General features: G+C 39.3%; 1 long non-coding RNA gene across 1 annotated transcript; it reads right to left on the bottom strand.

Annotated features, from left to right (window-relative positions):
- Positions 1 to 4,080: 4,080 nt before the first annotated feature.
- On the bottom strand, positions 4,081 to 25,951 carry LOC129632437 (uncharacterized). Its single transcript, XR_008704513.1, has 3 exons — positions 25,667 to 25,951; positions 8,604 to 8,707; positions 4,081 to 5,176 (listed from the first exon to the last, which is right to left on the bottom strand). It is a non-coding gene; the product is annotated as an uncharacterized LOC129632437 (long non-coding RNA).
- Positions 25,952 to 25,967: the final 16 nt, after the last annotated feature.

Here is a 25,967-nt window from a genome sequence, read left to right as displayed (position 1 = left end):
TTGATGATTCATGGTCTTTGAATCATTATTTACATCAATTCTAACTGTTCGGTACTGGATACACAGAAACACAAGATACAAAAATCGGATTGAAGGGCCCCTAACCACAAGACAAACTGTGGCTGACCAGAAACCTCTCTGATGAGGTCAGTCTCTTTAAAATACATTTGAAAGATGATAGGAATGCATTAGAAATGATGACAGTGGTGCTGGCTGTGATAAGCACTTACTAGGCACCAAACAGAATCCTAAGCACTCGATGTGTATTAAATCATTGACTCTCAAGTCCTAGGAGGCAAGCATTATTATCTCCATTGTACAGGTGAGGCAAATCAGGATTAAAGAAGTTAACTAACCTGCCCGTGGTCTCAGTGCTATAGGAAATAGAACAGCCAGGATTTGCCCTCGGACTACGTAGTTCTGCCTGCAATGTGGGAGACTCAGGTTTGATCTGTGATTTGGGAAGATCCCCTGGAGAAGGAAATGGCAACCCACTGCAGTATTCTTGCCTGGAGAATTCCAAGGACAGGACAGTCCATGGGGGTCACAAAGAGTTGGACACAAGTGAGCGACTAACACACTGTGTAGTTCCAGAGCCTTCACTCATAACTGACGCTAAAACAAGGGAAAATGCGGACAGGAGTACTGAACTGGAAGAACATGACAGGAGTTAGGCCCTCACTGCACTGTAGTGAAATATGCTCAAACCTTCCATCCACAAACTCAGAAACACACACACACACCCTTATCAGCTATAATCAAAGTAAAAAGGATGAATCGAAGAAACACACTTACTGCTTGGGGCACATTATACAACATTAACCAACAGCAAAGAGAAAGTCATGTATCTCAACTTCTGTTGTATTTCCATCTTGCTTTATCAAGGAGAATGATCTTTAAACTCAGGAGGGTTGAATAAATGTAGTTTAGAAGGAATTGAAGTATGAGATAAGTAAGGTGATAGCAAGAGACCATCTTGCTGTTTTAAATGAGTTCAAGTCTGTAGGCCTAAACAAATAACATCCCAGAGTATGGAGAGACTTCGCAGATGTAATCTAAGAGTCACTGTCAGTAATCTTTAAGGGATCACAGAGACAAGAAAAGGCATCAGGGCAATGGAGCTAGAAAAATAGCATTCTAATCTTTCAACATGAGAAAAAAGGTGTATTCCATGATGTATACAGATTTTCTCCAATCATGTAAGATACTGTTTTCCCCTATTGTACTCTGAGTACCTTGCTTTATTTTTCTACATAGTTCTTGCAATTAGTTGATGTCACATTATACATTGGGCTTTCTTTGTGGCTCAGCTGGTGAAGAATCCGCCTGTAATATGGGAGACCTGGGTTCGGTCCCTGGGTTGGGAAGATCTCCTGGAGAAGGGAAAGGCTACTCACTCCAGTATTCTGGCCAGGAGAATTCCATGGACTGTCTAGTCCATGGGGTTGCAAAGTCAGACACATTATACATTACAGCTCTTACTATTATCTGACATTGTATTATACACACTGACACTGTATTTTACATACATATGAGGTGTCTCTATGTGTGTATGTATGTATTTATGTACATATGTCTATCTTCTCCTCTTGCAGAGTCAACAAATTCTATGTGAATGAGGTCCTGATGTTTTATGGTAGCCCTGCCCTTTTGAATGACAGCTCCATGAGAGCAAGGATTTCACTGCCTTTTTTTTTTTAACCACTATAACCCCAATCACTAGAATAGTACTAAAACACAGTCATCCGCAATAAATATTCATTTCTCAATAATATTTGATTAATTAATGGATGTCAGGCTACAGAATGGTCTCTAGAAGCTATATGGCTCTGTTCTTAGCCCTATCCAAAATATTAAATTTGACTCAGATGAGGAGAGAGAAAATAAGAGAATTGGTTCCAAGTCCAGTCACAAATAATTTATTATTATTAATACCAAAACCATCGCCTACTCAACAATAGGTACTTATATTATTGTAAATGCTCACAATAAACCTAAGAGGTAGAATTTATTATCATCTTCATTTTAATATGAGAACACTGGGCTTGGGAAATTCAACATGCCAACATGAGACAGCAGGTACAGGAAGCTGGGATTAAAAACCCAGATTGTCTCAGTGCAAAGCACATGCTTTTTTACAATAATATGATAATGCTTATGAAAACATAGGGAAAAAACTACCTAAATTTGTAGCTGACAGGAAAGCCGGTATTAGATGAAAAAAATCAAGATTTTACAAGAGTTTGACATATTTGAATGGCAGGTCAGAATTCAAAAAACATGCAAAGGTGAAGTCCCCTGTGCCAACTTTACGAATCTAGCGCACATGCACAGGGCACCGGGAGGAAGGGATGGGGAGCGCTCATTTATCTGAAACAGACCAAGAGGCACCAACTGACCACAAGCGTGAGGCAAACCAACATTAAGATGTGGCCATCGAATGAACTACAACAGTATTAAACTTTATTATTTGAGACTTTTTAAAGCAAGGGGGACCCAGTTCTATTCTGCAGAAGTTAGACTAGGAAAGCCACAGTCAAAGTAAGGTATTAAGGCTGCTAGAATGGTGAAAATCTTGTTATGAACAGAAAGATCAAGGGGTTTGATGAAGTCTGGGAGAAAAGAGACTTGTGGGGATAAAATAACAATTTGCCTATCTGAAAAGGACCATCACAATAAACAGGAGGACCTTTTCTGTTGATCTGATGAACCAGGTTTGACTAAAGATACAAAGAAGTTTACTAATAATGAGATGCCTTCTGAGCTATGAACTGCCACTCTGTCAGGGGAGATATTCAAGCAGAGGCCATCTGACAACCTGGCCCAGATACTTTAGTATCTACTCAGTGAGGTATGAAATTTAGTTGGCTTTCTGTATTACCATTCATTCACCTCCTTCTGCATACAGTGACATTATTTTCTTAACCCCAAACCAAGACCTGTGGTCCTAAGAAGACTGTGTTTCAAAGACAGTCCTGCAGATATAGAGCTATTGGCTACCAAAATATTGAGTTTCTAGGATATATCAGTGATTGAAACAATGGGGAAAATATCTGAAATGAGAACTTTCCTGGGGAAAGGGATTTATAGAACCACTCTAGGGCAGGCATTTTCCTCTCCTGGAGTTTAGTTCAGTTCAGTTCAGTTGCTCAGTCGTGTCCGACTCTTTGCAACCCCATGGACTGCAGCACACCAGGCTTCCCTGTCCATCACCAACTCCCGGAGCTAACTCAAACTCATGTCCATTAAGTCAGTGATGCCATCCAACCATCTCAAGCTCTGTCACCCCCTTCTCCTCCCACCTTCAATCTTTCCCAGCATCAGGGTTTTTTCAAATGAGTTAGTTCTTCACATCAGGTAGCCAAAGTATTGGAGTTTCAGTTTCAGCATCAATCCTCCCAATGAATATTCAGGACTGATTTCCTTTAGGATGGACTGGTTTTATCTCCTTGCAGTCCAATGGACTCTCGAGAGTCTTCTCCAACACCACAGTTCAAAAGCATCAATTCTTCGGTGCTCAGCTTTCTTTATAGTCCAACTCTCACATCCATACATCACTACTGGAAAAACTCCTAGAGTACTCATTTTTCAATCAGATAGGCAGAAACTCTTGGTTAGCATTCACTTGCTTTTTTCTTAGTACAGCAAGTTTTCTTGAACTATGGCCTCTTCTTCCAAAAACTGAGAACAAAAATATGTATTCAGAAAATCAAGAAGCTCTCAGAAAAGTTTCTTGGAATATAGTAAAAGTCCAGGCCCTCCTATAGAAGCTATGCCAGTGTTAGGGGAAACACTGACTGAAACCACTCATCCAGGCCACATAATATTCAGCAATGTAGTTATTTTATAGCAGGAGGTCCTAGTAAGGAACCCAGAACTAACAAGCTACCCCCAACCAGAAGAATTCGGGAAAAATCAAAAGGAGATACCACATGTCCTACTATACTCCCAGAGTCCTCCTCAATGGAATCCCTCTTGGCTTAGCAAGGCGTGTACCACCAGGAAGGACTCTGAGTCAGAATGACTGGCCAGAGACAACCCAGAAACTAATCCCATCACCATAAAACCCAAGACTGTGAGCCACGTGGCAGAGCAGTTCTCCTGGTTTCCCTTACCCTCCTGCTGTCTGCCCAGGCTCCCTTTCCCAATAAAGTCTCTTGCTTTGTCAGCATGTGTGTCTCCTCGGATAATTCATTTCCGAGTGTTAGACAAGAGCATGCGCTCAGACCCTGGAAGGGGTCTCCCTTCCTGCAATACCAAACCTTCCCTCATGGCATCACTTCTGCCTTTGTGGGGATTCTCTATTCTGTGCAGCTACTCAAAGTTGCAAACTATCCTGGTTCCTCCAGCCTGGACCAAAGAGCCTCCCAACCAACTCTCCACCTTTGGATTCTTGCTCCAGACGCAGGTGGGTCAAAAGAACTCCCACCCCAACCCTTGGCCAAATCTGGACTCTCTATCTTGGAATTACAATACTATCTTTTAATACCAGATAGCATTCACTGAGCTGGTATCAGCCGTTTCCTATTAGACACAATGTTCTTTTCAATAGACTACTTTGTTTCACACTGACAGTCATTTTTCACCCTGCATAGCAGAATTTCAAAGCCAAGAATCCTGTATTACACAGTAAACAAACAAAATTAGACTCAAAATTGCCTTTTTTGATTTTGATATATTAATCAACTCTTTAGGAAAGCTTCTAAACATTTTCAATTACATCAAAAACAGGCTGGCAACATTTTCCAACTTTAAAAAAAAACAAACAGGCTTGTTAAAGGTTTGTTTTCTATCCCACAGATACTGTATATTACATATTTGCAACTATTTCTGTTTTAGGACAGATTGATTAATAGCATCAGCTCTAAAATCCCAGCATGTCCACAGGGGGTAAAAAGTATTTCCGTCTGTGATCCTTATGAACCAAGGCAGATATATCTATTTTGCTGTGTTTGCTTCTTCCTTTAGCAGCAGCCTCAGATACCGGCACCTCTCCGAGACTATAGGCTTCACTGTTGCCATTAAATGCTAATCGTTGGCCAGGTGCACAATAGTGGGTTAAATGAGCCCAGGGCAAAGAAGTCTTGATATGCCGAAGGCCTGGCCTCCCTCCTGTACTTGACATCTACCTTGACTGCGCAGGAAAGCTGGCATTTGAACTAACAATGAAAACATCCTAAAAAAACAAAACAGGAAATATGGTATAGTTGACAGGGATAAATAAAAGAAAATGTATACTGGGCAATTATGTGTTTAATAAATTCGATGACAACAATAGCTGCTGCTGCTGCTGCTAAGTCGCTGCAGTCGTGTCCAACTCTGTGCGACCCCAGAGACGGCAGCCCACCAGGCTCCCCCGTCCCTGGGATTCTCCAGGCAAGAACACTGGAGTGGGTTGCCATTTCCTCCTCCAATGCATGAAAGTGAAAAGTGAAAGTGAAGTTGCTCAGTCATGTCTAACTCTCCGCGACCTCATGGACTGCAGCCTACCAGGCTCCTCCGTCCATGGGATTTTCCAGGCAAGAGTACTGGAGTGGGTGCCACTGCCTTCTCCCACCAATACCTAAAGTGCTAAAATTATGTCTGTTACTTAAAGAAGTGGAAATCATAGGAAGAATGCTACCAAGACAACTGAAATGTTTACACATTCTTCCTAAATGTATTCGTTAAGAAAAGAGCTTAAGACTACTCCTGCTGCTAATTGCCAAAGTTTTTTTTGTAACCTTTAGAGGACTATCTTGGTGGTGGTGGTGTAGTTGCTAAGTCATGTCCGACTCTTGCGACCCCATGGACTATAGCCCTCCAGGCTCCTCTGTCCATGGGATTCTCCAGGCAAGAATACTGGAGTGGGCTGCCATTTCCTTCTCCAGGGGATCTTCCCAACCCAGGGATCGAACCCAGGTCTCCTGCATCACAGGCAGACTCTTTACCAACTGAGCTACAAGGGAAGCCTCAGAGGACTATCTTATCTACTAGTTAAAACTTGCAAGTTATCAGGATTTACTGAATCCCCGCAGTTTGCAGAGTGTGTCACATGCAAGAATACAAAAGAATTAGAATACAGATGATCTGCTGATAAAGGGGGCCCACATTATAGGGTAGAAACCAGACAAAAAATTTGCAAAATACATAAGAATACTCTGAAATGTGAAAATGAATATAATCTGTTATGTAATTACTTAGGGCTTTATGTGACCCATAAAGCCTTGGGGATTTCACCTCCCTTACTGGCTCAGGCTGTAAAGAATCCATCTGCAATGCAGGAGTCTGCCTACAGGAGAACCGGGTTTGATTCCTGGGTCAGGAAGATCCCCTGGAGAAGGAAATGGCAACCCACTCCAGTATTCTTGCCTGGAAAATCCCATGGACACAGGAGCCTGGTGGGCTACAGTCCATGGGGGTCACAAGAGTCAGACATGACTTAGTGACTAAACCACACCTCTGAAATGAAACACAGAACTTGAAAGCTTTCAGCACTTGAAGGAGTTTCTCCCAGAGGATGTAGGGGCTATACAAGTAATCACTGCTCTGTCCTGTGATTTTTCTTACACACACACACACACGAGTTTTCTTGGTACTCCTTAATACAAATGAGACGTACTAAGATTTTCAAAAAGACTTATTTCACTTTGTGTAAGATTCTTGAAAAAGCAGTCAAGTTTATGGAGTCCAGCACAACAGCTACCCAAACCCCTTGACCCCAACAAATATTCACATTCTTACTCCCCAAAGGAGCTCAACATGAGGCTGGGGCCTCATAGACGCCATTAAAGACAATTTTTAGGGCCTGTCCCAATATTCTCCCAAATTTGAGATGCCTCTCATCTCCAGCAAAAACTGCACTTTAATTCTTTATAGCAAGATGGGGAGGAAATTTCAGGAGGCCAGAAGATTGAGATCACATGCTTTTCACTTCCAATCAAATGATACACCAAATAATATCTCAGTATTACTCATACTACTTCCTGAATTCTACTTAAAAGTGAAAGAATTTTAATTATCCAAGGCTGGTTTCTTTAGGGGCTGAACTGGAGGAAGGTTTCCCAGAAAGTAGACAGAGTCCTAAAAAAGGTTTTGAATTGTCTATGGACAAAAATTAAAAACCCAAAGTGACATCCTTTACATCTTCATTTTGCCTTGCATGGGACAGGAAAAAACAATTTCTTCCCAGTCTCTCTTGGAGAAGGCAATGGCACCCCACTCCAGTACTCTTGCCTGGAAAATCCCGTGGACGGAGGAGCCTGGTAGGCTGCAGTCCATGGGGTCGCTAAGAGTCAGACACGACTGAGCGACTTCACTTTGACTTTTCACTTTCATGCACTGGAGGAGGAAATGGCAACTCACTCCAGTGTTCTTGCCTGGAGAATCCATGGACAGAGGAGCCTGGTGGGGGGCCGTCTATGGGGTTGCACGGAGTTGGACACGACTGAAGCGACTTAGCAGGAGCAACAGCAGCCCAGTCTCTCCCTACAGACGTACCTACTAAAATGTACTAGTAAGCAGGTGTTCTCAATTAACAGGCTTTAAGCAGGTATTTCTTAAGCTGTATGCAAATTTTCTCTTTTTCTTCCTTATTCTAAATATACAGCAGCCTGTCTACCAGAAAAGGGGATGGGGGTTTTGTTCTTTAATTAAGAACACTTATCATCCTCTATTAGTCTATTTAACACCAAGAAAAGAAGCCATGCCAAGGGCCCAGGCCCCACCTGGGCACTTTCCTACCGGTCTTTCTGAACAGGCCCATCTGTGCAGCTCACAGATGGCTTTGCCGAGATGACTGATGAAATACCTAAGGGGACACTGTCACACTTTACTGAGACCCTCTATAATCTACATTCATGGTCTGGTAACTGATAACAAATCTCTTGATGAAGCCATATGAAAACTGACTCCCCCTTTACTATTATAGAACAGGCATACTACTCTGTCAGTAACTCTACACAGTAAGAGTGTGTGAAGAGACAGTAGCCAAAACACAGTGTCTTATTCAGTAGTGAAATTAACCGAGGAGACTTTCTTAAAGGTGGTAAGATCTCCCTGTAGACTTGATCATTCTCCAATTAACCAAATGCATTTATTTTATAAGTCTCCTATAAATTGTAACCCTGGTAATTTACATGAATCAATTAATGCCTATGTCTAGTAATCATCCAAAAGAAAAATTAAATATATTGAAATATATGTAAGTTAATTTTTTGTTTCACTTATCACAACATGAATCTTTCCTCACATATGTTCAGTCTTATCAATCTACAGCTGCTATTGCATGATTCTGTGCTCATGACTTTTAAAAAAGGAGGAAAGTTAATTTTAAGACACCCAAATTAAGCATTTTTGGTAGGAAAACACTATGTCAATTCAAAAGAGATTGCTATGTTAATGTAACAAAAGATCTAAAGCATTCCTCACACTGACAAAAGTAATCCCCCATTCAAGTTGGCCCCCAAATGATGGGGTACCCAAAAGGAAATGAAATTGCAGCAAAATGGGACCCTATGAGGATTAATAATTTTACAATTTCACAATATTTACATGATTATAACTAAAACATTAACTCCAGGTATAAAGACATGTAACTGGTTAGTACAAGTTTAAATACTTACAGTTATCAAGACAGCAGTCATTGGCAAGCGAAACCACGAGAAGAGAGGCCCCTGCTATGCCTGATCCTGCTGAGCAATTTTCAGACCTCAGCTCATTCTGGCAGCTATGAGCAAAGAATATACAGAAACCAGAATTATAATTACATGATTTTACATTGTATCAATTAGCATGCTTCCATTGAAAATAGTAAAAGGCTGAGTAAAATTGGTTTCAACAATGCCTTTTATTATATTACAAAACAAGAGGTCCACAGGTAGAGTAGCTCCAGGGCGAGTTCACTAGGTAACTCAACAACGTCAACTAGGAACCAGGCCTTTCTATCTGTCTCCTCTGCCAATGAAAGCATGCTGGCTTGTCCCCTGAGGCTGGTCCTCCTCAAAGTCCTAAGACAGTGTCTGCAATTCCAGGCACTACATAAAGATGACAACATTAAGAGACAGAAATGTTTGCTTCTACGCATAAATTTTATCCAGAAGCACCCTCCTTCCCAAAGACTCCTCTCAACTCTCATTGGTCAAAACTATGTCACAAACTCACGTCTAAATCAACTACTGGAAGGGTAATAATGAGATTTAGAATGTCTGGTTTCGACTACTCAAGATTTACCTCCCCGTCAGGTTGAGGGTTACTCCAACTTTCCCTAAAGCCTAATATCTGAGGAAAAAATAGGATTCTAATAGCAAGAAACCGTGTTCCTCCAAGGAGATGTATTTTAGGTTAGTGGAGTAGGCAGCCTAAAGTATCTGCTACATACATCTAATAAGAATAGAAATAGACCTTAACTCACTACACATGGCTCAATGCATGAAGCTGACATGAATGGTTTAACTGACAGTATCGTAGATCTAAGATTAGCCATTGTTGCTGCAGAGGTATATCTTCATAGAAACTTACAAAGACATGAATCTCTGTTTAAAAGGCAGTAATTATAATTGAAGAACAAATCATGGCTAAATCCATATTATCTATATGAACCCAGAAAAGATATTTCCTCTTTTATTGAAAAATCAAGGATTCCCTTTACGGGAAATTTCTCTTCCAATGAGTTTCCTGTAATAGTTTCACATTCCAGATGTGCATTTGTAATAAGCTTGTGTTGGTTAGTTGGGCTCAATTTATCTAATGAGCCACTGAAGTGGACAATTCTTGATGTAAATTAGGAATTGTGGCTGCATTAAAAAGTAATTTATTATATAAAGTACTATCTGAATATACTCAGACATACATCATTTAATTTTTTCCTTTCCATTCATTTATTACATGGCCATCTCACACATGGAAAAAATAGCTAGGATACTTGTTAAATATGCTCTTTTCTAAAATATTTTATCAATTCTAATGAGAAATAACAGTGATGAAATATTTTTAATGCCATATCAAATATATTTAAGTGATGTCAGGAGCGACAATGTGGCACAACCATAAAGCAATCCACTGTGAGGGAAGAAACATGAATTCTAACAGCATTTCTTCAGTATTCACTATGTACCAGGCACTGTGCTAAGCATTTAACTCGCATTCATTTATTTAATCTTCCTAATACCCCAACAAACTATGTACCATGGCTATCCCTTTTTCAGGTGTGGAAAGTGAGGCACAGAGAGATGACACAGCTGGCACAAAGTCACAAAACTAGTAAGTGGCAGGGGCAGGCTGCAGAACTTCAGAGGCAAAGCACTTACCATAGTTCAATATGACCTCTCTAGTCCCAGAACTGCCACTAGTTGCTTAACTTTGTTGGAACCATTGTTTCCTAATGAGTTAAATAAAGAGTTGGGTGGAGATCTTTAAGAAAATTTCTAGCTCTAACACTTAAAATATCATGAAAACTGTAACCTTACAGAATCATCCTCTGTCAAACTCTTTATATTAAAGTTGCATTTATCACAAAACCAAACACCCATGTCTGGATATTTACTTTCTAGTAACAATTGGAAGATAATACAGAGGAAGAAATAACTAAAAAGCCAATCATGGCATATAAGTCACAGGAAAAATACATCTCCTTGGAGAAATACAGTTGCAGCTTATCAGACCTAAATTCATGAATTTCTTCAGACGCTGGGTGTGAGACCTACCTAGAGGAAAGGTTACATAACTGGGTTTTCTACAATATGGCCTGTAAATTACCTAAAAGCTTCCAAAGCATGTACAACATTTTCTGACATTAGGCAGTGGAAAACTCTTCACCCTTCAGAGCAATAAGCCCCCTTCTGTCTGGACCTCCAAACTTTCACTTTCAAAGGAATTAGAATTGAATTATTTTAAAATATCTTAACAAACATAATTACAAGTACTTGTAAGATTCCTCAAAATAACCTCTTTGGAGTATCCAGACAGAGACACAGAGTAGAGCTATATATTTGCAGAAGAATTAATATTAAATTATTTCTCCAAGCACTGTGAACTACCCACTAGAGTGACCATTCAGCTTTTCTGAAGAGCAAAATTTTAAATCTAAATGATTAAAGTCTCAAATTTTATTTCAATAACACAACCAGGATTGGACAGTATCTTCTTTCACTGTGTGAAATACATGCTGTACTTTTTCACTATGTGTAAATGTGGTCTAAGTTCTGGAAAACTGACAGGGGCATTTTCTTAAAATCTATAGAACTCCTGTTGCTCCCTGACGGAATGAACAGAGAAAAGGAGTACAAAGGATTTCAAAAATTTCAAAACACTCATCTTTTTAAAAAGTTAATTGAATAATTTCAGCAAATTTTTGTAAGCATCAGTTTTCCTTGTTTAGAGACAGTTTTCTTTTGGAAAAAGGGCTTCCCTGGTGGCTCAGAGGTTAGAGCGTCTGCCTCCAATGCGGGAGACCTGGGTTCAATCCCTGGGTCAGGAAGATCCCCGGGAGAAGGAAATGATAACCCACTCCAGTATTCCTGCCTGGAGAATACAGTCCACGGGGTTGCAAAGAGTTGGACATGACTAAGCGACTTAACCTTCACCTTCTTTTGGATACTCAGTAATATCTCAATTATCCCCAGTAGGTAAAGGATGTAACAATATACAGAATACAGAAATAATTTTTGTATCCTACTATGTGGGTTTGTAGGTATTTTGTTATATAGGCTATTTTGCTTTCCTATTGCATTTTTTATGTTAAATAATAAGTTAATTTGTTATTCCTGAACAACAACAACAACAATTTACCCTGAGAAAGCCCAAAGCATTGTGAATGCCAATGTCAAGTTGTGAAAAATAAATCTGCTACAGTATGCAAGGACTAATCCATAACAACTTTCTTAAAAAGATAGTTTTAGCATGTTTACATATATAATGTAAAATGAATCCCAAATAAAAGTGCTGGGAACTTCTATTTCCATATACTTGTAATTCTGCTGTCCTACATTTATGGAACAGATAAATTAAGAAGAGCTTTATAAGAATTCTCAGCAAGAAAGAAAAGTTAGGTGACTGGATAACTGCACATAAAGCCGCTCTTGACACGAACCTTCTGCCTGTCATTTAAAAGTTTCTCATATTAGAAAAGCATGATGTTCTTTTGAGGTTGTTTCTCCCTTTAGGCCTCCAAGCCAGATTCTACAGACTATGGGGGGAAATGAGAGGAATTACTACTTGGTTTTGCCTGAGCTATTAAGTTTATAGTAAAATAAAATAAGGTAAAATATTGCAAAACAAAGTAATTAAAGCTAACATAGACACTAAGCAAAAAAAGAGTCAAACAAGTATGAATTGAAATAATGAAACTCATTCTGTAACTGTGAGACCTTCAGATCCAAGGGAAGTGGGACCATCAGTGAAGTGCATGGGCAGGGGAGTCCCAACACCTAATTTCCAAGCCTGGTCAGCCTCTTCCAAACTCTGGCAAGTTATTTAACTGCTCTAGATCATGTTTATTCATAAGTGAAATTGGAATACCCACTTCAAAGGGTTATGGTAAGAAACAATCAGATTGAAAGCAATTGTCAAAGTGTCTGCACCTAGCTAACACTCTATATGTGCTAACTGCTACTCTTATTAACCCAGGAGTAAGGATTATTCAACTGAGGGACACTATCTGGACAGGATAGCCTGATCTAAAAATGTCTCTTATTTCTCATATTGATATAATTTAAGTTATTCCTTTCATGAATTCTTTTTTGAAAACTTAATTCCAAAAGTAATACACATATATTTTATAAATAAAAAATACTAAAGAATAGGTTAAAAGTAAGAGTCCTATAACTATCTCTAATACCAACTGTGATTATCTTACTTTAAAGGTAACAACTATTCTTGGTTTGATGTATTATAAATGTGTCTATGCTGTTACATATTTAAACAAAAATAGATGTGGTTTTTTATAATTCTTTAAAGTAGAAACTGAATCATGTTATAAAAATTACTCTATTATTTGCTCTTTCACTTAACAACATGTCCAGGATATCCTTCAGTATATGTTACTATATGAAGATTTATGCTGTTGACATAAGTTTAATTTTAAATTTTAAATAAGGAGAAAAAATAAATGATGAAAATAAAGAGGCAGCATTCTTTCATCATGTTTAACTTTTAAGAGCAATGACAGCTTTGTAATTACATTGATTTTTAAGTCCTTTATCATTTAGAGATATCTACTGAAATATTTGGGCTTCCCTGATAGCCCAGTTGGTAAAGAATTCACCTGCAATGCAGGAGACCCCAGTTTGATCCCTGGGTTGGGAAGATCCCCTGGAGAAGGGAAAGGCTACCCACTCCAGTATTCTAGCCTGGAGAATTGCATGGACCCATGGGGTCACAGAGTCAGACACGACTGAGTGACTTTCACTGAAATGTTTACCGATAAATTATATCATACCTAAGACTGGCTTCAAAATAATTGGAAGAGGGATAGAGAGAAGGAAAATGAGGGAACAAAAATAATACAAGATTGGCTATGAATTAATAATTAAGCTGGTTGGTGAGTATACGAGTGTTTTTATTTTTCAGGACATGTGGGATCTTAGTTTACCGACCAAGGATCAAACCTGCATCTCCTGAATTGCAAGGTGGACTTTCATCCACTGGATCACCAGGGAAGTCCCCGTATGAGTCTTAATTAGACTACTCTCTTCTCTGCATTTTTAAATATTTTTGACATTTTCCATATTAAAAAAATTAACATTTTTAAATCCTTTAAATTTAGCTGCTAAATTCCAAATGGCTATGAATTTAACTTACAGTAATTAATTTCTGATTAGGTAATTTAATCAATAAAACCAATGGTTCCCAACACCCATCCCCTAAGCAGCACAAACAAACTTAGCTTCCTCATAGTCTGAATGTTGCTATAAAAATCTAAATACAATAACCAGCCCAGAGAAGCAATATTCACTAATGTTATGGGAGTATTTATCGACAAGTGTAAATTATAAACTATTATAATTATTGCTTTTTAGAGTTAATGACAGACGAAGTGTTTATCTCTTATATTGAAACTGGAGCAGCTGGATGAAAATAGAAAAACAGTTCTTTACGTATGGCCAAGAGAAAGAAAAAATCAAGAAGATAATGCTGTGTGCTCTACTCATCCAGATAAAAAGACACAATCTTTTTATCTTTCTGGTGTACTCACCAAAGCTCTGCCCCCCTGAAGCCAAGAGGAGACCTTTGTATGGCACTAGAGTAGAATACTTTTTGAATCTTTGGTTTGTATTTTTCTCTATATACACCTCAATAGTTTCAAGAAGACAGACAACCCCTTAACATCTTAAAGTCCACAGAACACAAGCTGCATGGATTCTACAGTTCTTCCTGACTCTTGGAGAGTCTACACTCACTGAAGTACATCCATGAGGCCTGACGCCAGACGGGATAGCCAGAGTACCTTCTAAGGCAGCAAAAGGTAAAAGGAAAAGTTTTCTCAGTATTGGAAACAGGTCAGAAGGATTCAGAAGGTCTAGTGAGACACAGAGCATGGCAGGACAAGAGGGTGTCTGTGTGGTGCACCCAGAGAGATTGAATGCTTGGCCCCCTGGTCCTTTCAAAGATTCCTAACACCAAGCATGGACTACAAACAGTGGTAAAACAGAGTCTAGTGCACCTAGCTAGCTGGACCATGGCATCTCCAGTGAGATCCAACGATCAATTACAAGAGCTATGATCTTCACTATGATTTGGCACCATTTAAGATCCTAAACTGGAGTCTCCTGCATTGCAGGCAGATTCTTTACCAACTGAGCTATCATGGAAGCCCATCCCAGGTTGGGCAAGATCCCCTAGAGAAGGGATAGGCTACACTCTCCAGAATTCTTGGGCTTCCCTTGTGGTTCAGCTGGTAAAGAATCCAACTGCAGTGTGGGAGACCTGGGTTGGGAAGATCCCCTTCTGGCCTGGAGAATTCCATGGACTTTACAGTCCATGGGGTCGCAAAGAGTCAGAGGTGACTGAGCGACTTTCACTCACTCAAGAACCTGAATTTTTGCACAATGTTTGGGACAGGAGAGTACTACATAAATATTTAGATTTAATTCCTGCCATCCCAGAAGTATGATGAGGTTTTACTTAGATCTGGGTTTAAGTGACTTCAAATAAAATAAATATGTGCAATAGTTTTTGCAGATCTGTGAATTCTGTTTAATTCACACAGATGACTCCAGTTAAAAAGCAATCATGCCAATAAAACTGGCTATGAAAGCAACCCGCATCCACGCTATAATGATAATCATCTTTCACATCTGCACAGTTTTGTACATTTGGTAAGGTGTTTTCATGTGTTATCTCATTTGATCCTCACAGGGTTAAGAGGGTTCGGTAGCTCTTAAACTGTTGAGAGTAGATGGTGCAGGAGCAAATGACTTATTGGAAGAGAAGATTTCTCCCAGGTATCTGGTCATTAGTTATTTCCTTTGCTCAGCTGCATTCTCTCTCTCTCAGAATAAGAGGAAAATTTTATTCAACTCTTCCTTTAAAAACATCTGTGCAAAGTTGTCATTTCTCAGATGAATTTCACAGAACCCAATGAGGATGATTTCTTAAGAGGTTGCAATTTAGGCTGCCACCCAATGGTGATAGTAAGTCATGGCCAAACCTTCTCATGATACAGAAAAACAGAACAAAACAAACACTCACAGGCACAGCCGCCAAAGAAAAAAGAGATTATACCACTTTGCAATGCCTTCTTACTATCAGAAACAGATATCTTTCTTAAAGTTAAAACTATTCAACAGACATAAAGTTTATTTAGAGAGTATTTTTCTATTTCAAACTTTCAAAGCCAAAGGATTTCACAGAAGTTGCCTGTGAGGAGTGGGAGTTCGGGGAACGAAGCAGGTAAGGTTTTCATTTCTCTACTTAGAGCACTTGTATATTTTTGTATTGGTTACAATAAAATGTATTACTTTTATAACACTAATTTGAAAACTAGATAGTTTTTAATCAGAGGAATCTAATATCTAATTCAATTATTTTCCTCTTTATCACAAAACATCATTGCTGATTCTCTTTTCAGGAACTGAAAAAAGAATACCTTCATTTCTTTAATAGTTCACTTCTGTCATGAAAAACCCTGCCCTGGCTTGTCCATGTCCTCTAGGCCAGGAATTTCCAACTGTGGCAAGAACACCAGAGAAAGACTCAGAATGAAAATTTCACTCTCCATCAACCTACACCATCTGGTGAGTGTACAAGGCTGAATGCATTTGCCATCACTTTTTCAGGCATACTCAGGGCAAACAGGTAGTAACCATCTAGGAAAGCGGGTGGGAGGCGGGGGTGGGAATTGTTTCTTCTGTAAAGTTATAACAGGAAATATTTCTCCAAAAGGCAAAAATGCATTTTAATGTCTGTAAAACTTACTACAGATAGTAAATAAAATAACAATAGCTACAAACATAACTTTCTTTGTAAGAAAAACAATGGGCTTTTTATTTTTGCAGTGTGGGACTCATATTCTTAAGAGTGACAGAGGGATATGAAACAGTGAAAGCCACTGATTTGGCTTGGTTCAAAGTCCCAGCAGCCTCCTTTTCAACTACTGGCTTTGACTTCTATAATTTTTTTCATGAGTAAGAACTTGTCATAGGTAAAGAGAAAACCATTTAGTCTCTCCAGCCCTCTGTTTTAACTTTTCTTTTGTTCTTCCTTATTATTAGTAAACACACAATTTTCCCTTGAAGAAAATAAACACCCATCTTAACTGTGTCTTGACTTCCACCACCATAACATGTTCCCCCAACAATTCATTCCCACATTCTTTTTCCCTCTGTGAAACCCCTCCATCAAATAAATGTCTTCCAGGTTTAGACATGGTAGCTTCATATGCATAAATTTGATCATATTTTTAAATATTTTGTCTTCTCAATCCCCATAGCAACTGGCTTCTTTAGAAACTTCCACAAAAAGTCCAAAGATATCATTATCTTTTAACTGAACAGAATATTTTGAATAGAATTAGTTCAGGAAAATAAGGTGGTTTCATTACCACATCCCTGGCCTTTCATTTCTCTTTTTTTTTCTTTTGTAAAACAAAAATTTAAATGCCAATTTCGCTAGATAGAATTGGTTAGGTGTTCTGGGGTTTATCAGTTATTAAAGAACGTGTGTAATTTTCAAAGATGCTATCTCACCCATTTAAAAAAAAAAAAGTTTTTCACTTACTGATTTGAGTAAGTATTTATTGAGTATACTAAGAACTGTTTGAAGCTTTGAAAGATTCAGGCAACTATTATAGCTCAGAACTGCCCTCCGGTACCTGCAATCATTCAGAAAACTAAGATCATGGCATCCAGTCCCATCACTTCATGGCAAATAGATGGGGAAACAGTGGAAACAGTGGCTGACTTTATTTTTCTGGGCTCCAAAATCACTGCAGATGGTGATTGCAGCCATAAAATTAAAAGACGCTTACTCCTTGGAAGGAAAGTTATGACCAACCTAGATAGCATATTAAAAAGCAGAGATATTACTTTGTCAACAAAGGTCCATCTAGTCAAGGCTATGGTTTTTCCAGTGGTCATGTATGGACGTGAGAGTTGGACTATAAAGAAAGCTGAGCACCGAAGAATTGATGCTTTTGAACTGTGGTGTTGGAGAAGACTCTTGAGAGTCCATTGGACTGCAAGGAGATCCAACCAATCCAGCCTAAAGGAGATCAGTCCTCGATGTTCATCAGAAGGACTGATGTTGAAGCTGAAACTTCAATACTTTGGCCACCTGATGCGAAGAGCTGATTCATTTGAAAAGACCCTGATGCTGGGAAAGATTGAAGGCGGGAGGAGAAGGGGACGACAGAGGATGAGATGGTTGGATGGCATCACCGACTCCATGAACATGGGTTTGGGTAGACTCTGGGAGTTGGTGATGGACAGGGAGGCTGTGGTTCTGCTAAGTCGCTTCAGTCATGTCCGACTTTTAGCGACCCCATGGACTGCAGCCTACCAGCCTCCTCCCTCCGTGGGATGTTCCAGTCAAGAGTACTGGAGTGGGGTGCCATTGCCTTCTCCGGCTGTGGTTCATGGGATCACAAAGAGTCAGACACGACTGAGTGACTGAACTGAACTGAACCTGCAATCATGTTAGGTGACAATAAAAAGCAGTGTGTAATTAAATACTGAAACTGTAAAACAGCCCTATCAGCAGTAAAAGAAAAAAAAAAGAAAGTCATCATTTTTGGTTGATGTAAGAGTAATATGAAATTTGAATTGGGTTTTGAGAGATAGGCAGGATTTGAAAAGTTGAAAAAAGAGAAAACATTATTCCAGGCATCATTCCAGAAATAGAAGGCAGTATGAATATTTACATGGAAGGTGAATATGAAATGTTTGGAGGCACAGCAAGTAGATCAGTCTGGCTAGAGGAAATGAAGTTGAGGCATACAGTTCAGTTCAGTTCAGTCACTCAGTCATGTCAGATACAAGACAGGGCCAAAAAGGTAGGAGATAAGGCTAGAGGGTAGGTGTAGAAAGCCTTGTAATCAGTCTAGATTTTATCTAACAGATGATAGGATAAACTAGTTAAAACAGGAAATTAAAAAAAATTAGGAAGATTATCTTTTTTTCTTTTTCTGGCTGCACTGAGTCTTCACTGCATGCAGGCTTTCTCTAGCTGAGTCATGCAGGGGCTTTATGCCTGGGACAGATGAGATCTTAGTTCCCAGATGAGGGATCGAACACACATCCCTCACATTGGAAGGCAGATTCTTAACCCCTGGACCACTAGGGAGTTCCCAGGAAGAGTAATCTAAAAGAACATTTGAGATTACTTAAGGGTTAGACTTTCTCCCTCTCTTGTTTTTTTTCTTCCTCCATTTCCCTACTCTACTTTCAGTTAAAAGTCAGTCTCTAAACACTTTTCATTGAACTATAATTAAAATAGATAAATAAACTATTAGTTTCAAGTGTACAACATAATGATTCGGTATTTTTGTTCATTATGAAGTAATCAAAATAAAACCAGTTACCATCTATTACCATATAAAGTTGTTACAATATTATTTACAATATTCCCTATATGCACATTACATCTGCATGGCTTATGAACATAGGGATACAAATGATCATAGGGATACAAATGCACATAGGGATACAAATATCTTTTCGAGTCTGTATTTTCTCCAGGTAAATACCTACTAGTGGAATTGCTGGATCATATACAGCAGTTCTATTTTTAGCTTTTTTTGAGGACCCTCAACAGCCTGGAAAATCCCATGGACGGAGGAGCCTGGTAGGCTGCAGTCCATGGGGTTGCTAAGAGTCGGACACGACTGAGACTTCACTTTCACTTTTCACTTTCATGCATTGGAGAAGGAAATGGCAACCCACTCCAGTGTTCTTGCCTGGAGAATCCCAGGGACGGGGGAGCCTGGTGGGCTGCCGTCTATGGGGTCGCACAGAGTCAGACATGACTGAAGTGACTTAGCAGCAGCAGCAGCAACAGTTTTCCACAGTGGCTGAACCAAGTTACACTCCAACCAACAGTGCACAAGGGTTCCCTTTCCCCCACATCCTCACCACCACTTGTTTCTTGTCTTTTTGAAAACAGCCAATCTGACAAGTATGTGGTATCCCACTGTGGTTTTGATTTGCATCCCCCCCATAGTGATGTTGAGCACATTTTCATGTGCTTTTTGACCATATATTTGTCTTCTCTGGAAAAATGTCTACTCAGGTCGTCTGATTTTTTAATGGAGTTGTTTTGGTTTTTGATACTGTGGTGTATATTTATTTTGGACATTGACTGCTTGTCAGATATATCATTTGCAACTATCTTCTCCCATTCCATGATTATCTTTTTGATCTGTTGGTGATTTCCTTCACTGTTCAAGTTTTTTACTTTGATACAGTCCCATTTGTTTATTTGCTTCTGTTTCCCTTGCCTGAGAGGACTGCTAAGACTGGTGTCAAAAAGTTACTGCCTAGTTTTCTTCTAGGAGCTTAACAGTTTCAGGCCTTACTTTTAAGACTTTATTCCATTTTGAGTTTATTTTATATATGGTGTAAGAAGGGATCCAGTTTCATTCTTTCTCATGTAGCTGCCCTATTTTCCCAACACCATTTATTGAAGAGACTATCTTTCCCCTATTATATACTTTAGCCTCCTTTGTCATAGATCAATTGACCATAAGAGCATGGGTTTATTTCTGTACTATTCTATCCTATCGTTCTATGTGTACATTTTTGTGCCAGTACCATAATTTTGATTACTAGAACTTTGTAGCATGCTATAGTTTCAAGTCTAAGAGTGTGATACTTTCAGCTTTTTCTTTTTCAAAATTGCTTTGGCTATTTGGGGCCATCTGTGGTTCAATACAAATGTTACCATTGTGTTCTAGTTCTGTGAAAAAAGCTACGCAAATTTTGAAAGGAACTGCATTGAATCTGTAGATTGCTTTGCGTAGTACAGACATTTTAAGGATATTGATTCTTCCAGTCCATGAGCATCATATCTCATTTCATTTATTTGCGTTGTTTTCAAATTCTTTTGTCTTTGTCTTATAGTTTTCAAAAGTACACATCTTTCAATTCTTTGGTTTAATTTATTCCTAGGTAATTTTCTTCTTGATGCAATTGTAAATGGGACTATTTCCTGCATTTCTTTCTCATAGTTTATTAGCATATAAAAATGCAACAAGTTTCTGCATATTAATTTTGTATCCTACAACTCTACTGAATTCATCTATTACTTCTAATAGTTTTTGGTGGTCAGTCAAAGTGGCTTCCCTGATATCTCAGAAAGAAAAGAATCTGCCTGAAATACAGGAGACTGGGGTTCAATCCCTGGATGGGGAAGATTCCCTGGAGAAGGGAATGGCTACCCATTCCTCTATTCTTGCTTGGAGAATTCTACAGACAGAGGAGCCTGGTGGGCTACAGTCCATGGGTTGCAAAGAGTCAGACACAACTGAGCAACTGTCACTTTTTCTACTTTCAGAGTGCTCTTAAGATGAACACAATTCTATTGTGCAATCCTGAAATGATGCCATTGTCCTGGTAAAACAGTTTAATAGCTTCACAGGAACTTTCAAAATCCTACTGACTTAACACATGGCCTTTGAGATCTGGCCCTAGCTTGCCTCTCCACACTTGTCACACAATTGCCATCATTGAAAAAAATTTCCATCTGAATTAAGTATCTCCTTCATTCCTCCTGCCGCTTTCCCTTTTTTTCTCTGGCATACGCTTAATTTATCTTGAGGTCTCAGCTTAGGTGTTACTTTCCCAAGGAAGACTCTCCAAACTCCTGAAATCCAGATTAGGTTTCCTGCAATAAGTCTTATCTCAATGACAGCATTTAAGACCTATATCCTTGTCTACGACATACCATTAGGAAGAGGTAGTTTCCCTACCACCTATCAAAGGGCCAAGAGCATAACACATATTTAAAAATATTTGTTGAAGAATGAAAAAGGCAGAAAAAATAGGAGTCTATGATTGTTACTTATATAAAGGTAGTAAGATTTGGCAGCAAGAGGGAAAACATTTTGTGAGAAATAATAGATCTGACGTTGTGTGTCAGTTTCCTAACTGATGCTCTTTATTTGTCCTCCATGGCTGTATCAAAGGAACTCTCTTCCTTCCTGCCTCAAATAGATACTAACCTTGGCTTTGCTGTTTGGACTATTACAATGATTATCTTTTCTTTAGGTTATACACCCAATTTCTCTTTATACACCCAATTTCTCTTTAAAAAATTTCCCTCCCCATTGTGTATAGTCCTAAAGGGACTATAAATCAGGTCTTGCCCTCTCTTAGCTAAGATTCAATGAGATTCTCTCCTTGACTATGAAAATTTGAAAATCCTAACAGCAATCATCTGATGCTCTTTATTCCTGCAGTGACACTAATTCCCACTTCCTAGATACCTGCGTTGCCCTGGTTTCTTTCAACTTGCCCTTTTCTCCAGCCTTGTTATAAACTACTAGAAATGTCCTTCTAATAAATCCCCATTTTATTTAATAAGCCATGATCAATTTCTGGTACTTGCAAAAAACAAAAAGAACAAAAGCTAACTGAACGAAATAAAAAAGAAAGAAGGGGAGTGAAAGGGAGATAAAGAGAGAGCATAAAAGAGAAAAGAAAAAAGAAATACAATAGTAAAATAAATTATATATATAATTTTAAATTTCCTAGCAGATTCATTAAAAAAAAGAAACTGATGAAATTAATTTTAATGCTAGGTTTTATTTAGACCAATACATCCAAACTCTTATTTCAACATTTAATCAATATCAAAAATATAAATATTTTACTCTTGTTCCTTCCAAGTCTTTGAAATGTAGTATATATTTTACACTTACAGCACATCTCAACATAGACAGGCTAAAGTGAAATACAGTCCTGCCAAAATAATAAAATGTGTAAAACAGGAAGATATTTTACACTGCTATAGTTTTTAAATTTAAACAAATATTCCATTTTGCAGTCACATTAGCCACATTTCAAGTGCTCAGTAGCAGCATATTAATCATAGGTTTACTGTACTGGGCTGCATAGCCTTAGAAATGATCTGCTCCAAGAGCGAAGAGACTCAGGGAACCTTTTCTTAATGGGTCTAGTTACTGGAAGTAATTGGAGGTTTTCACTCGTCCAACCAATTCCATTATGAAAGGATTCAGAATTGTGTGAAAACCTATGAAAATATCTCTTCCCCCCAAATGATGTTTCTTTGGCTGTGTAACTAAAACAGGTTAACACATTATTGAGTGTGAAACCTATCCTCTGTATTCTATAATTCAACAGCAGAGAGACATCAAGGAGTTATCTTCCCTGTCTGCAAGTTTAATTCAAAGTTAAAATTACATTATTACTCTTAAACCACTTTTCATTCATTACATTTTGATAGGTAGAGGCTTTGGGGATTTGTTTTAATTATAAGTATTTTCTATGTCAAATAAAAATGCATAATTTTGAAGGTTGAGAAATTTGACCTTTATCCCTCAGACAACAATATTCACTGTAAACTGTGGAGTAGGAGAGTGACCATGATGAAGCCAATGTTTCGGGAAAAGGAATCAGAATCCAGTGTCCAAGTATATTGGTAACAACAGAGGTCCAGAGGGGAAGTGTAGAGCTTCTAGCTTCCTTAGCTGGTATGCATATGCTCTTATTTCTTCAGGAATTGTTTCCCTCTTAAGTCTGACAAGACATGCGCCTATCTTTCAAGATAGTGTTCATAGTCAGCTATTTCCTGGATGCCTGGATGCAGATGGCAGAATGGATCACTTCTTCACCTTGGCTCTCACAGAACCTCTTTCAAAATGCTGAACAGAAGTCGAATTCATAGAGGCAGAAAGTAGTATAGTTTGCTGGGAGGAGAGGGAATGAGGAGTTTTTGTTCAATGAATAGCGTTTCAGTTTTGCAAGATAAGTTTTCTGTGGATGTATGGGAATTATGGTAGCACAAAACTAAATGACTAGAAGGCTTTTCCTCAGGCTAACTCCTCCCCCTTTCAGATCTCAAATGTCACACATTTAAGAGAACTTCCTTTTCCAGGCCAGAATTGTTTAGATGCCTTTTCTATATCCTCTCATGAGTCCCATATTTTCCACGTAGGGCTCTTATTATAATTGTAATCGAGAACTAATTTGGTGTCATAACAAAATAGTATGACCAGGTGGCTTAAGCCACAAAACTTTATTTTCTCACAGTTCTGAAGGCTAGAAGTTCGAGATGAAGGTTTCGTTTCTCCGGAGATCTCTTCTGGGCTTCCCTGGTGGCTCAGAGGTTAAAGTGTCTGCCTGGAATGCAGGAGACCTGGGTTCAATCCCTGGGTCAGGAAGATCCCCTGGAGAAGGAAATGGCAACCCACTCCAGTACTCTTGCCTGGAGAATCCCATGGAGGGAGGAGCCTGGTAGGCTACAGTCCGTGGGGTCACAGAGTCGGATAGGACTGAGCGATTTCACTTTTCAAATGGCCACCTTCTTGCTGTGTCTTTCCTCTGTACCTGCGCAATCCTGGTATCTTCCTGTGTATTCAAATTTCTTCTTATCAGGACACCAGTCAGATTAGATTGCCACCGACCCTAAGGGCCTCATTTTAATTTAATCACCTCCTTAAAGGTCCTGTTTCCAAATGCAGCCACCTTCTTTTAACCTTTTATTTTATATTGGAGTAGAGCCAATTAACAACATTGGGATAGTTTCAGGTGAACAGTGAAGGGACTAAACTATACATATACATATATCCATTCTCCCCCAAACTCCCCTCCCAACCAGGCTGCCACATAACACTGAGCAGAGTTGCATGTGCTGTACAGTAGCTCTTTACTGGTTACCCATTCTAAATGCAGCAGTGTGTACATGTCATCCCAAACTCCCTATCCCTTCCTCTTATCCTTCCCCCTGGCAACCAAAAGTTCGTTCTCTAAGTCATACAGCCACATTCTGAAACAAAATTCTGATGAAATTTGGAGGGACTCAATTCTGCCCATAACATGTGATTACCTCTACTGTTCCCACTTGGTAAACTCTATGACAACTCATCTTGTTCTCATTACAGGACTTTCACAGTTGCTATTCCCTCCCTTTGGTACACTCTACTCCAGTCTTTCATACAACAATTTTTTTTTTCAGCTTCCAAGCATAGGCACTATCATCTGACAAGAGCAATCCCAGATCAGCTTATCTAATGTCACCCTAAAAGTCCCTCTAACACATCATCCTTTTCTTTCTGCCATGGCTCTCAGCAGATAGTCAGCTCCAAGAAAGGCAGGTCATGTGATTTCATGCATCAGTGTAGCTCAGAGATGAACCCAGTGTCTTACACACAGACACGAATGAGTAAGTTTCTATACCCGCTTACCATATTAAAATGACTTTTTTTCCTCCTCTGAGAAAACCTGCCAGGGAATGACTATTTTATTCAAGTGTCAGCTCTGTGATCGATCTTAGCTCTAACACTTACTAGCTGTGTAAACTCTGGTAAGTCCCTTAATCTCTGGGCCTCAGGTTCCCAAACGATATGAGGACCACAATACCTTCTTCAGAGTTCTTATGAGGATGAACTAAAGTAATACACACTCCCAGGGGAAAAAAATAAAATATAAAATTAAATTAAAAATAAAAAAAATTTTTAATAATAAAAAATAGAAGACATGCGGTACTTAGCACAAGAATTCATTATATAGTGCACGCTATCAGCGGAAGAGCTATCAGGATGGGTGTTTTTCAAAGTGTGGCAGCTATGAATGGCACGAAAACTGTCTTTAGATGGTAATGCGCAGCATTAAAACTATCATCTTGGCAAAGTTATTTTAACTCTTCCTATGAAAATAAGGTCATGTTCTCATGCTCGTGTATTTGACATACACCTCTCCCTATTCTTCCTATTTAACTGGCAACTTAGGTTTAAAGACGCACACTCCAGTCAACAGGTGGATTTGACACTGTAAAGGCCATTCGGCAGCCAGACTGCCTGGGTTTACCCCCACCTCCCTCACCCTGACTTTGGGCTGGTTCTGGAACCTCCCTGTACCTCAGTTTATTCAACTGCAACAAGAGGATAATGATGGCCCCGTGGGGTTCTCAGGAAAATGAACTTATTACACATATGGAGTGCCACAGAAAACCCGCCAGCCACGTTAGAAACACTGAGGGGGAATGGTTGGTGCGGTCACTGTCTCAAAGTTCTCACCAAGGCAACTGGGTCTGCGACGCGCGGCCAGACGGGGTCTGTAAGGCGAGTGGCACGAGGCCGGTGCTCAGCCCTGAGGGGACCAATCGAAGCCCTCAGGGAAGGTCGACGGCGCCCAGAACTACGGCCTCCTGAGGCAGCAGCCGCTTTGGGTTCTCCCTCTCTCTCGGCGTCAAGTCGCTCTCACTCCTGCTTTGACAGCCGTGTTTACCCTGGGCTTCTGCGCGAAGAAAGCACCTCCTGAGACAAATGCGCCCTGAGGCGACAAGCAAAAAGCGCGGGCCAACTCAAAGCGCGAGAA

This window comes from Bubalus kerabau, chromosome 17, assembly GCF_029407905.1.
Source record: "Bubalus kerabau isolate K-KA32 ecotype Philippines breed swamp buffalo chromosome 17, PCC_UOA_SB_1v2, whole genome shotgun sequence".
NCBI classification, from domain to species: domain Eukaryota; kingdom Metazoa; phylum Chordata; class Mammalia; order Artiodactyla; family Bovidae; genus Bubalus; species Bubalus kerabau.
Note: the sequence above shows the minus strand (reverse complement) of the source record. Positions and strands in the feature narration are given on the sequence as shown.